Source organism: Benincasa hispida, chromosome 6 (assembly GCF_009727055.1).
Source record: "Benincasa hispida cultivar B227 chromosome 6, ASM972705v1, whole genome shotgun sequence".
Lineage (NCBI taxonomy): Eukaryota > Viridiplantae > Streptophyta > Magnoliopsida > Cucurbitales > Cucurbitaceae > Benincasa > Benincasa hispida.
In genome coordinates, this window is record NC_052354.1 from 23,701,524 (window position 1) to 23,716,970 (window position 15,447).

At 30.0% G+C, this 15,447-nt stretch overlaps 1 pseudogene; it reads right to left on the reverse strand.

The window, feature by feature from the left end:
- Positions 1 to 4,708: 4,708 nt before the first annotated feature.
- The window catches only part of LOC120079164, a 52,842-nt pseudogene continuing 42,103 nt past the window's right edge, over positions 4,709 to 15,447 (reverse strand).

The window sequence follows — 15,447 nt, forward strand, 5'->3', positions numbered from 1 at the left end:
TAGATCCATCTCTTATATACGCGGGCCAAAATACTCGAGATGTTAGAGCTCGGAACTTTTGTACTAGATTAATAACTTCCGAATACGATCAATTAGTTATTGCTTTTATAATCGTGGGTAAGTATAATTATTTATTGCTCATTATACTCATGTTTTACCTTACTTCTTGGGTGACTTGAAAGAAAAATCACTTCTTTTTTTTCTATTTTTTTTTCAATGTGGAATTATGTTGGAATCATTGAACTTGTATACCAAATAATGGAATATGAGAAAATTATGTTGAAAATTTTGCATATTTGATCTACAATGGAGTAAAAATTATTATGTGCTTTTAACCCAAAAAATGTTAATGTAATGAGCTACCTTCATGTTCCATACTAATTAGTTGTGTCTTTTATTTAGTGATCATTGGTCATTAATTGTTATTAATGTGACTGATGACGTGGTGTACTATCTTGACGCATTGAGAACAAGTTCGCGAGAAGATATCAAATATATAACAAATATGTAAGCTCACTTTGCTTGGATTTTTTTTCATTTTGGTGTAAAGTTTATTTCATTTGGAATATTATACTATACTCTTTGGGAAATCTAGGGCAATGACGATTTTTCAATCTCCCATCTTCTCATGTTTTCAATGGCTCCACCCATCGATTGTATCACGCTCCGAGAACTAATTTTAGCCTCCGACAACCACCTCACATGACAACTCCGATGACCAACTTCAGGCTCCCACAACCACCTTCGATGACAACTCCGTCGACCAACTCTAGGCTCCGACAACCACTTCTAACGACAATTCCAATAACGAAATCCAGACTTTGACAACCACCTCCGGTGACTCAACTCCAACTCACCTTCACGCTACATACTCTGACGAGGTGGTTGACGGAGTTGGTCATTGGAGGCTCCGACAACCACCTCTGACTATAAACTCTGATTAAAATCACCTTCGATGATCACCTTTGAGCAAGCAACTCTGACAACCAACTCGAGGCTTCAATAACCACCTTTGACAAAAAATTCTGACAACCAGCTCTAATACCACCTTCATGCAATTAACTTTGAGCTCGATAGTCATCTCCATTACAAACTCTAGTAAAAATCATCTTCAATGATCAACTTCGATGACTACTTTCGCCCGACCAACTCCGGGATTCAAAAACCACCTCCCATGACAAACTTCGACAATCAACTATAATACACCTTCATGTGACCAACTTTAGGCTTCGACAACCACATATGACTACAAACTCCAGCAAAAATCATCTTCGATAATCAACTTCAACAACCACATTTGACTACTATAAGACTAATGACTGTTAAAGTATGTTGTATGGTTGTTGATTATATATAAGAAAAAATATTATTTTGTCTACATTATGTGCAATATTTATATGCAATGAATTCACATATCAAATGAGTGTTAAGAATATTTAGATGAAAAGTATATGTAATATATATAAAAAAAACCATAAAATGAAAAAAAAAATCATGGAACAGTTTCCACCAAGAATAAGTGAAAAATAGAGATTTGTTCTCAAATGATTCTCCAAGTTTAGAGGAAATGAAAGTGAAACTATTAGATGAAATGTGGTAACATTCCATTGGCTGTTACGATGATGAGGGAGATTTAATTAAAAAAAATCATGACATAGTAAAAATATAGATCAACAATAAGAAGAAGAAGAAAAAAAGAAGATGATAATGAAATTCATGGAGAAAAAATAGCTAGAATCAATAGTTTTGATTTCTCTTTAGTTTCTAATTTTATTTAATCATATTTCTACAAGAATGTAATAAGTTAATTGTTGTTCATTGCCCAAGAAAGAAACAAAGAAAGAAAAGTTTTAAAAATTAAAAGAAAAAAATTGTAATCCATATTTTATTCAAACAAAGATGGGTAGAATTAATTAATAAAAAAATTTCAAAACAAAAATAGTAATCACAAAAGCATATTATTTAGAGTTCAAAAAACTGCATCAGATACCCAGACATATGAACTCAACTATACACCCCAAACACAGACATATGAATTCAGACCGAACTCAGATAAAATAACTTTGTATTCCAAACACAGACATTGAACTTTACAAACATATAAACTCCACAGACATATGAACTCCAGACATCCTATCTCAACTCAACACCCCAAACAATCCCTTAGCAATCTATCACATTGATTCTAAGTAGTTTACGAGGGGAAATCACAATACCAACTATAGAATTAAAAGGTACAAAGCTACCAACTTTACCAACCATGACAATAAATTAGACAACAATTAAATAACAATTGCATGACAATAAATTAGAAATCACAAAGTTGTTAATATCCAATGAAAATCACATGTCAATAAGATAAAATCAAATAAAAATCACATGACAATCAGATAGATGTCAGATAATAATCACCTGGCAATCAAATAGAAGTCTTGTCAATCATATAGCCATATTTGAATCTCTATGCTTAAATTATTGAAAATTTAATCATAACTACAAAATATTGCAAAAATATAAAAACTAAAATAAGATATTACACTGATACATAAGCCTATAATACAAATGATGGTAATCAAATAGAACTCAGATATCAATAAGATAGCAATTAGATAACAATTCCATGACAATCAAATAGAAATAACAAAATACTAACATTAAATAAAACCACATAGCAAAACTCACAAACTAAAAAATAAAACTGAAGACAAAGCATTCTTTCTTTCTTTCTCTTTCAAATATCCAATAGATGAAGACAAGTTCCATTATGCTCCAAATCAATCATATGCACATCCAAATTCATTTACTTATACTGTGATCTTAAAAATGATATTGGACTAAAATTGGGATCCATACCCAAATTGGACTTATTTTTTTTAAAGATATTATAATTAAAATGTAGGGTAGAGGAATCGAAACTTTGATCTCGAAGTTGATAGTACAAACACTATGTCAATTGAACTATATTCATACTGACACAGTTATTTGGAAGACTGAAATTCATTAAATGGAAATTCGATCAAATTAGCAAAGCAACAACATACAGGACAATTGCATTGCATTAGCCTCTGTTTGAGGTACTTTCAAATTTTAATTCCCTTTTTGTGAATAATATGTATAGTTCAAGTGATTTGGTATTGTTTTGGAAATCCGTTTCTCCAAATTTTAAAAATGGAAGATATGATTGCTACACTCTATTTAATTTGATACCCATCCCAATTCCTTTTTTTAAATGACATTCTTTTGGTCAACTATTTTTCGTCAAAAGTGGTTCTATTAACTATTAATAGGTTGTTTTCATTTCATATTTTGTTGATCTTGAAGTCTTTTTGAAGAAGAATGATCAAATTGTTTTCCACCAAATTCTACATAAATAAACTCGTAAGAAATCACATCAATCATATACATATATTAGTACGGTTAACTAAAGTATGTGCTATTTATATGGGGGTTAGTATTTTATTACATTTGGTTATTTTATTAGTTTAAGTTCTATTACATAATCTACTTAATTAAGGTTATAGATTCCTAATTTAGTATGGACATAATGGATAGAAAATCATTCCTAATTAATTAGAGTTTAATGGGAAGAACTTGCTGGAACGAAATTTCGGAGGTTGGAGGATATACACCAAATATACCAAATATACTACAACCATAGCATCCTCACTATACCTCAAGTCCTGCGCTTCATTCAATCAAAAGTGAATAAGAGTTGGAGAAATGTAAGAAGTAATTGAAATATTAGTACGGTTAACAAGTTTGAGTTAGTGAGTGAAGATATATTTAATTATATATCATCTAACACTGCCCTTACTTGTAGGCTTGAAATATGAAAAAGACCAACAAGTGAAAATGAATATTAATTGAGGAGGAAATACAATGCAAGAGTTTCAACACAAAGACTTCCTGAACCAAGATACCATCTTAAATAAAAAAAAAAACATAAGCTAGCAGGTGAAGGCAAATTTAATATAATGTCTAATACTCCCCCTCACTTGTGAACTTGAAATATGAAGAAGAGCTTGAAATATAAAAAAGACCCTAACACATAACCTCCCTAGACCACTTACTCTCATACAGGTGGATATAATTATATGCTATCTAACACTCCCCTTCACTCTTGGGCTTGAAATATAAATTAGAGCCAAACAAGTGGAAATAATATTAAGGGGCAATTGAGACTTTAACATTAAAAAAAAAAAAAAAGGAAAATTGGGCATGTATTTCTAGGTTTTGTTGTTTTGCAAACATGTCAAAAAACTTTCGCCTGAAATTTTGATTACTATATGATTTCTATGTGGTTGTTATGCGATTGCTATCTAATTTCTATATGATTGCTATGTGAGTGTTATATGATTACCACACCTGCAATTACAAAAAAGTTGAAGTCATGACTTTAGTTTCTCAATGCAATTTTTCTAATATTAAAATGGGAGGAAACAATGTTGCAGGGGCCTGAATACAGGATATTCTAAACTAACATGCTCTGACATCATCTTAAATGACCAATTGACTCAAAAGCTTAAAGTTTTGGGCGAAGACAAATTAAATATAATGTCTAAGAGTTATATCTAAGTTGTCAAATTTTTATTGTAATATAAATTTTATACATGATACCATTCTCAAAGTCAAAACAATAAGGGTTCAAGTGACTGACCTTATTAAGGATGATGGAATCTCATAAAGTAATGGGATATCATCATGAGTCTCATTCCTCAACATAAGAAGAAGGATCAGGTTGGTTTTCCTCCAAATTCTACATAAATAAGTTCATAAGGAACCTCACCCAACAAATTGCATATACATATATATTAGTTCAGCAATAAACCTTAAAATTTGACTACTTTTATTAGTCCTTTGAAATATGTACTAACCTCTTCTTGATACAAATATGGGAGGTTGGTATCGTAATGGTTTTCCCAAACTTGTTGAATAGTGACATTGATATCTTTGACAATGATGTGTTTTGAATCTTTAAGGATTCAATAAAAGTTAAAGGTTGCGAGATCAAAGAATCTAATTTGTTCCATTGACAAACGTGGTGTGCTTACAATTCCACGAGAGAAATCCCTCGTGTCGGGACAATTTTTAAGAACTATATTGTCTAAGGATGGAATCTTGATGGTACATTTTTCAGAATGAAAACTTGTCAGTTTGGACAAATCTTTAAGAACGACAGAATCTAATATATTGAATAGAATTTCATCATTTTCTTCTTCCACTCCTTTGGCAACCACAGTAGTCATCTTTTTGCAATCATCTAAATCCAAATCGATAAGTTGCATCATGCTTCTAGCAACTGATGGACTTAGCAAATAGGTCAACTTATGACATTTTGCCACCGTTAACCATCTCAAGTTCCTAAACGACATTGATGATGGAACTAAAAGATGTAATATGCCACAACTTGATACATTTAATTGCATCAAATTCTTAATTATTAAGGAATTATTCTTTTGTATGTCTCCATTCCACAGATGTCTAAGCTTGGGTAGTTCATATAAACTCAAAATTGAAAGCTAATATCGTTTTTCATGTTGCCATTATTCAACATTATCCACTTCTTCGAACATTGTTTTTCTTACTTCAAACTCTCGAAGACTGGGTAGTATCTGCACAATTTTTATTGGCAAATACGTCAGACGATAGTCAAAAGAACCATATAGCCTCAAGCATTTAAGTCTGAAAAATAATTTTGGACCATTTCAGAATTGTATAATCTCGGCCTGTAGACATTTTTACAAATAAATAAAATTATCAGACATAATTTTTGTTAATTTGAAAGCAAAAATACGAGACAGCGGTAAATAAGGGAAACAGACCCAAAGTATTTAATAGTTGTAGCATAATATAAAAAAAATTATAGATATGACAAAATTTAAATAGTCTATCAGTGATAGACTATATCATTGCTAGGAGTCTATTAGTGATAAACCATATTGCTGCTAAAAATCTATCATCGATAGAACCGATAGACTTTGCTATATTTACAATTTTTTTTAAAATGTTGTTATACACTTAGATATTATCTCTAAAAATATTATTTATTGTAATTACCCAAAACTCAAAACTTAATAAACACGAGAGTGAGAAGGTTCCTATTTCTATCCAAGAGAATTTTTGTTTTAACACCACAACTCATTTAGAAGATTTAGGAAGCCAAATTTTTACAATCCTCTTTTGACATATCGAAGCCAATAATATATTTCTCAAAATAATTACCAAATGTATGATGTTAGAAGATTTACCTTTGAAGTCTCCGATTGATCAAGTTCCAATATCTGTCTTGACTTTTCTTCCCTTAGAATCTTTTTCAGTTTACTTAAATCTATTTCCAACTTTTTTAGTTGATGAAAAACTAGATATTCTCTTTTGAGTTTTGGACATCGACGAATAGCAATTTTTAATGCTTTAACATTCAATAGTTCGCAAGGATCCTTCTCTCATATATATTGGAGGTTTGGCAATTAAAATAATTCCAGGCACATCAAACTCGAGAGCAAATCAATTCTCTTGTTGCGAACATTTGGCTCTTGCACTTCAAATACTCCTTCCAATAAATTACAACTCTCAATCCTTAAAGATTTAAGACATATAAGTCTACTCATTGTATTGGAAGGAAAAACTTTTTCAAGGTTTTTACATTTACCAATATGTACATTTTCGAGCTTGGAGAAGGAATTAGGAAGGAATATACTATGGAATATCATCTTCAATTTGTGAGCCTTCCCAATTTTCAATTTCTTTAAATTAGGAAGTGATACCTGTCATTCATATACTTATTAATATAGTTGTAAATAATTATCATTATCATCTTTATACATTATCACAATAGAAGAATTAGTTGAGATAAAAATTTAACTTAACCTACAACCTACAAACAAAAAATGATTCCATGATAAATAAAATTATTACATATAGTTATGCATGTCAATGTAGTATAATCTCTCAAAAGCCTAAGCTTAATATTTTATTTTAATTTTAGCGACCTAATTATAAGTGCTTGACTAGTTAAAAATTTTAATTTACATATTTTAATCAGTTTTTTTGACAATTCATATTTTAAATTAATTGAGTATTTAACTTTCAAACGAAAATTACCTATTTTAATTCATGTTATTTTCCTTTAAGTAAAACGCAGTAACATGTATTAACCTTTTTGGACAAATATCAATTATATCCTTCAAGTATTAATTTAAAACTTAAACTAATAATTGTATTGGTTTAAATCTTGAACCTTCGGATTATATCAATTTATACTTAATTTTATCAATTTCATCATTGAACTTTTGGCGTTCTATCAATTTAAATTTCAAACAAATAATTGTACCAATTTAAACCTTAAACTTCTATAAGTGTATCAATTTAAACTTAAATTTTCATAATTATATCGACTTAAACCCTGTATTATGTTTTATTAGATAAACTTATGAAAGTTAAAAGTTCAAATTGATACACTAGTGAAAATCCTAAGTTTAAATTGATACAATTATTAGTTTGAGATCTAAATTGATACAACTCTACAAGTTCGGGATTTAGATTGATACAACCCCAAAAATTTAAGGTTAAATTGATACAATTGTTAGTTTAAGATTTAAATTGATATTTGTCCTAACTTTTTTGTTTCAAAATTAATAAACCTAATATTGCTTTAAAATGTTAGTAAAACCATATTGCTTAAAAATTATCAAATGACATTTATTATTTACAAAATTAGTATATATTTCTTTTCAGATTGTTTTCAAATATAAAAAAATGAATCAAAATATTTTAATAGCAAAATATCACAGTCTACTTGTGATAGACCGCGATGGACAATAATAGACTACTATTTGTGTTTATCATGATATAGATAGACACAGATAGTAGTGACACAGATAGTAGTGATCTATCGCTATCTATTGTGTTTGTCACAAGTAGACTGTGATATTTTGCTATTATGTATGAATATTTTTAGCATGTTTTTAGATAAAAGAAAAAAAAAAGAGTCAATTTATTTACAAATATAATCAAATGTCATTATCTATAAGTCATAGACCATGATGGACCATAATAGACATCTATCGGTGTTAGTGATAGATGTCTATCACAGTCTATCACTAATGGATGGTGACATTTTGCTATACTTAAAAATAAATCAACAATTTTACCATTTAAAACAATTATCCATATATTTAATTATTTTAATTATTATTTATATTTAGATTTTATTAAAAAAAAAAAAAAAGCATACTTTTTTTTTGGAAATATAACCATTATACTTGGCTCATCTATATGATTTTTTTAATTTTTCCTTTTTACTAATTATTTTAAAATGTTACAATAAAAGATTATTTTTAAAATTCTCTCAAATTTGCCTCTGCCCTTTTTCAATCTCATTTTAGTTTATTTTTCGTTCATTGTTTTAGTTTCCTTAAACTAAACATAGCAAAAAGAAAAATAAAATATGAAATTTTTATTTTTATTTTGCTTTTAAATTATTACTAATTATACCACTTGGTTCCTAAAGTATTGGATAATTATTAATTGAGAAGTTCTTAAACAATAACAGTAAAATTAAGAAATTGCAAAATTTAGTAACCAAATTAATAATTACCTAATAAATTAAGGATCATTATATTTAGTCATTTAATTGTTTTAAATGACAAAACTATGGATTAAGTGTAACAAAATGCTATTGTCTATCAATGATAGATACTGGTACATGTCTAATAGTGTATGAAATGAACCATTTGAAAGTACAAGGAGCAAAACAAACCAAAGTTGAAAGTATACAAACCATTTGAAAGTATAGGGACGAAAATGAACCAAAGTTTAAAATATATAGATCAAAGTAGTATTTAATTCTAACATAAGTCATGAAATGTTTAAATATTGTTTTGATCCCTGTACTTTCGATTTCCATTATAGTGATCGTTGTCATCATCTCACAATCGATAATTTTAATCTCCTCAAGATGCAAAAGATCATCCAAGGTAGAGTCGAAAAAGACATTTCCAGATTTATTACAATCTAACAACTTTATCACATTCAACTTGTTGAATTGAGATTCTCTAACATGATCGTGATCACTAGGAAATATACTCTCCAAATTCTCCAATTTGCCCAATTTTAAACTCTAATTTGGACCAAAATTTTTTGGAAAGGATCTTTTTGCTCAACCATAAAATGTCGAAACTCTAAATTTTGTCATAAATATAGAGTTTTTTAAATGTAAAGATTCATTTTCTTGTAACTCAAATGGAAGAACCCTTGTAACAAATCATATAAAAGAAAACTTATCTCGGAACAATACTTCAATAAAAGATCATCTATTCTTCGCATACATGAACAAAATCTGTAATAGAAAGATATTAGGCTTCGAATTAGGCCAAACCACGTACATGCTTTTGTTCATCTTCTCTTCCTCTTTCTCTTCTTCAATTTGCATGTGTGATTTGATCCTTCAGTCTCTATAAATTCACGCAAGAACACAAAGCAAGTCTGATAGGGTTAGAGAGTTTTTCTAGAAATTAGAGAGAAAAGAAAGAGAAAAAATTGTTACCAACTAAATTTTTTATCGACTTCTAACATTTCCCATTGATCGTCGATAGTGGAGTAATCCATGTGTAGTTGAGGCAGCTGAGAGGCATGGCTCTCTGTGAGCCTTTCATTCTACCAACCTCTCTTCTTTGGGCTGAAATCCTCGCTTCGTAGGCCTGAAGTCAAAACAAAACCCAACACAAACTTTTCCAAATTCAACAATCTTGAAAATAACTGTTTTGGCATAATTTTTTCATCTTGAATCCACAATGCTATAAGTGAGAAAGGTGGCTAATCTCTGAAAGACTAGCATTTCTTCTTCCTTCCTTCAATTCTTCTCGTTCCCATCCATCAAAAGTTTCCAAATACAATTCTTCTAGATTTTTCACATTCAAGAGAATATTAGGTGGAATTATCTTTAGTTTAAAACATCTTGATAAATCTAATACTTTTAGTCGCGTCAATTGGCTTATCGTCGTTGGGATCTCGATGATGTTTAATCCTTGAAAACTAAGAATTTCAAGCCTATTTCAGTCTCCAATCGCTTCCATGTTTCCCAATTTACATCTAATTAAACACAATGTTTGAAGGTTTGCAAAAGGGAAAAGTAATGGCGTCATCTCTGTGGAAAATTTAATGTTCTAGAATTTTGTGCTCTTTTATCTGTCCAAAGAAAGTATTTGACAACTCACACTCATCCAACAATCATCCACGTAATACCAATAAGTGAACTTTAGGTAACATTAATTTTTGGGGAGTGTTACACAACCCTTCAATATTTAAGTACATTATTGTATGATCACCTGACATTATTTTTTATGGTCATGATTCATCCAATCCTTTGGAATAGTTTAGCGTACAAATACGATTGTCTTTGGAGGCAATTAATATAGCAACATCACGAATGACGTGCATTTTAACATATCCATGACCCCAACCATCATTTGAATCTTCTATAAGTAAAGAAGAAGATATGAGATCATCCACCAATTTTGCTATCCTATGTTCTGCTTATGCCATAGTGTCAACACCATGCAAGAAACCCATGCCAATAGTATATACATGTAATTTTTTCACATCAATTACAATATCTTCTGGAAACATGCTATAGAGCAAAAACAATAATTTGGCCTCTTATATTGACAACTACAGGATTTTTTAATTGGTTTAAGGCATCTTTCCAAATGGATGAATGTTTATTTCTCAATGCCTTGGCGATCTTTGTTATAGCAATGGGCAAATGTGCACATTCCTTGCTATTTCAACAGCTATACTTTTTAAATCAGATGTTTCAACAATCTCACAAACCATTTTCTTGAATAAATTCCACGTCTCGTCCTCTTGTAAAACTCTTATCTCAAAATTTTCACGTATGCACATATCATTCAAGAGTACACTATTAACTCTAGAGATAAATAGGATCTTGCATCCTCTGTGATCTTCAATACTTGGAATTTCTATGATTTCTAAATCAATTTGCTTCCAAACATGAAGTACAACGAGGATCCTTTATTCCATCTTCAACCTTTTATGTAGCATAAGGGCCTTTCCTTCGTCTGTTTCTTGGTCAAAATTCAGCCCAAGCTTATCAACAAGTTGTCCTTGAATTGTTTTTATGTCTAAGGTCTGACTTATGGTCGATGTGATCACTTCATCAAATAACTTTTTCTCCATAACTATTCTCGAAATCTCTTTCATTAACATTGTTTTTCCAACATCTCCCATCCCATACACTCATCCATTTGGAAATGGTGGGGTTTAACAGCGGCAACCCACCTTTTTTTTCCCTCAATTTTAATCAATCCTAATCATTCATGCTGTAGCAAAAAATACAAAATTATCTATTAATGAAACGAGTTTGTCAACTAGTAAAGGGTGGACCACTAGATTAGTTACACTCAAGATGCATGTAATGTATTTTTCTTATTAAAATGAGAGAATAAATTCAATCGATGGGATTTATTACTAATTTTAAAATCTATATATATGTTTTTCGGATTGTTTACATGTGTATAAAATGAATGGAATTAATTATAAATATAGTAGAATCTAAAATAATTTATAAATATAGCAAAAATTTGTCTAATCCATGCAAAATAATCTAAGATGCCATGCTTTAAGAAAATTAGAGATATTCATAGGACGGAGTGAGGTCGGGATGGCTTTGCCGCTCCCTATTTCATTCTCCATCCCATTACATTTTCCACAGGGATCAAATAGATAATTTTCACGAGAAATTTATGGGGATCAGGTTTCCTGCCAAGAATTTTCCTCAATTTGATTTTTTTAAAAAAAAAAAATCAATTAACATAAATCATTATTATGAAAAAGTTTTAATTAAATGGTTAACTTTTATATGATTTGTTACACATGGGCAGTTAAAATTCGAAGAGAAATTACTCAAAATTTTCAAGTTGAAGGAAATAATTATTTATCAAATTATTCATTTACATAATCTAAATTTATTATAATTCAGACATATTCTTTTTTCACACTAATTCAAACATGTCCATCATTTTGACTATTAAACAATAAATCTGGAAACTTAAATATAATATCTATATAATAAAGATAAATATCATAACATTAAATTATTATAATAAATATAAGAAAAAAGTCTAACGGGTGAGGATGGAGAACGGGACGGGGATTCCTCGTCCCCATCCTCGACCCCAATTGACTTTCAGAAAAATTTTCCCCCCACTCCCTCTCCTATTCCCCATCTAAATGCGGGTCCCCGAGAGGTCTCATCCCAATGGGGAAAGTAGACATCTCTAAAGGAAACTCATTATTAGTGTGTATTACTATCTACTACCGATAGGTAGCAATAGTTTTCTAGCACTATCTATCAGTGATAGATTCTTATCACTATCTTAATAACAATGTATCTTCTAACATACGACTGGACACGAATCTTGAAATCTGCAACCACGAATGCCTGATCACAAATATGGAAAACTAGGGTTTTTATAGGGCACATCATAGTCGAATTTTATAAAATAGTCAACATCCTCAGCAAAAGATCATAAAACCAACTCAAAATTGTAAAGATACTCTTTAAACGGTTAAAGAACCTATGTTTTAACAATTTATCCTATTTAGGTAAATTAAAGAGGTAAATAAACATGTAAATAATAATTTTCATTAGGAAAAGTGCCAAAGTATATAATAAAATAATGCATTTGAGACATTTATCACACTCCAAACTTAAGTCCTTGCTTGTCCTCGAGTAAAAAAAACAAGGGTAAAGATTAATAAATGAACATGTTTTATCAAGTGAAAATGCAAAGTGAGTAACTTTTAGGAGACATGATCTCAAACTTTAACAACTTAACTTTGTTCAAACATCTAAAAGGACCCTTACCAAGTTTTACTACCTCAAGGCTTAACTTCACTTAGTTAACTAGCCAACATGCCACACTAGCTTAACTACAAGTCATTAAACATAGTATGGTGCCCAATGGTTAATAAGTTTTGCTTAAAGCTTCAAACCTACATGAATATACACCCTCCCCCAAACTTGTTTGTTTGCTAGGCCTCAAGGTTACCATTTTTGCAAGGCTTTGTTACCTTTTCTTTCTTTCTTTCTTTCTTTTTTTTTTCCTTTTTTTTTCTTTTTTTTTCCTAGGACAAATCCTTAGTGTCATCCTTACTTTCATTCTAGCTTGCCTCGTATAGACTACATGCAAATCATCTGAATCATCGGAAAGAACCACACTCAAGGAAAAACACTCAATTGTTTTGCTAACCGTTTTGCTACAAAAGAAAGCATGAGTGTCATGCTCACTCTTGGCTACTTTAGTTAACTCATAAAGGAAGAGAGTCATCCCTTAATACAAATTTAACCTTTTTTAACATACGGATTTTTTGTTTTTCTGACGTTCATGACATAAGACCGTCAACAAAACCTTAATTTAGAGTTTAAAAAATAACTATTAATTTTAATATATATATATTGATGGTCATAAAATATCAGTTTTTTTCTCACTATAACAAAATTTTGATTCAATGACATTCAAAAATTATCACAACTAAAATTCTGACAGTTATTTTCTGTCATGGTATCCCTTATATAGATATGATAATCAACGATAGTTTTTTTTCTTAAATGTCATAATTGAACTTTTAATGACAATTAATAATTGTCAACAATGAACAATTACCGACGATGAACAACTATCATTGTCAGATTTACTATGACATGTTATCATATCTTTATTTCACTCGAAACTGGCTAATTTTTTGTTGTGGATATTGACTACAATTATAAAATATGAAAAAAGAATATACAGTGACATTTTTTCTTGTCAAAAATATCTTAATCGTGACAAATTATTGTTAAGAATATTTGAACCATGTCAAATGTTTTATGTCAACAAATGTTCTATCGCGACACATTTTTACTGTCACGAAATTTAAAATTTATGACAGTTTTATATTGTTAATAAAAAAGTACATGTCTTGATCATTTATTTTTCTTTGAATCTTATCATTACACACATGATTTTCATAATCAACTAATCATATTTTAACACAATATCAATACAAACATTAATAAGAACTTTTATATATAAGAATAGGGTTGGAAGGTTTTTACAAAGAAACTAAATACAAGGAAACTATCAAATGTCTTCAAAGGGACAAATATAAGCAAACCAATAACCAAACTTAGTAACATTTTTTCAAAGAAACTAAATACAACAAGGTATTGCCATGAGTAACTATATTTCTAATAGCACCATAAAAGTGTTATATTCCTTAGCTTAATCTACCTTTGTTCTTAAAATTTGTGCATTTATTATCCAATTTTGTAGGTTTTAATCCTCCGAAGGGGTAGAACATTCATTTGGAGAAAAAACAATTGGAAAAGAAGATTGGGATCATCAACGATGAAAAAAATAAGAAAGTTATATAAATGCCCTTAGACTGAGTATAGCAACCCTATGGACAGTGTAACCTTACGCTTGAAGACAGAACCATCCATCTTTTGGAGCGTTGCAATGCCACCCTTATGGTCCATCGTTACATTGAAGACCCGAGAGCAACATCTTCTATAGTGTTGCAAACCATAGGGCATATTGTAGCTATGCTACGAAGTTTAACAAAAATCTTCATCCGTTTGCATGTCTGCCCAATTGATCCAGCATAACACTCGTTGGTTCTATGCTAAGGGTTCAAGTAATTATACGTTTGGAGAAAACTTCTTCTTGTACAACCCTCAAACTGTCACGATCTCTCCGAACAAACACAAACTCCTCGAATAGCAACAGAACTCGAACCAAAAGGGAAGGACACAACCACTTGGTTTCCTTAGTATTCTCAGGGTGAGAACCAAGGAGTGGTGAGCTCTGACTATTTTGGTTAGGAAGGAGTTTAAGAGTTTAATAACTCTATCGTATAGGCTCTCAATCTATCGCATAAATCTGTGTTTTTGTCGTGTAGATTCTCTAGGAAAAAATAAAATCTTATTTTATTTATCCCAATATAGCCACAAAAATCACTTAACCACCTACTAAGGTTGTTAGAGAGAAAAATGGATTAATTATCCAAAATAATTAATACTATAAAAAAATATAGTAACCAACTTATCATATTATATTTATAACCTATAGTTTTAATATTGCGTCATATATAATACAAACTATAGTTCTTTTTCTCTATTTTATGGCATTTAATATAAATCATATTTATATTAAATTTAACATCTATGAATCTTATTCATAGAAAATATATTTGAATCACGTTCAAATATTTATTCTCCAGTTAAACTATAATGTATCAAATACATTAAGTCAATTATATCATATATAATTGAATCAATTTAATTATTTAAGATATAATTAAATTCCCTCTTATTAATTTGAACAATTCAAATTAACCCAAAAACTTATTCTCAACTAAATCCTTTTGAGCTACCAAGGGGAC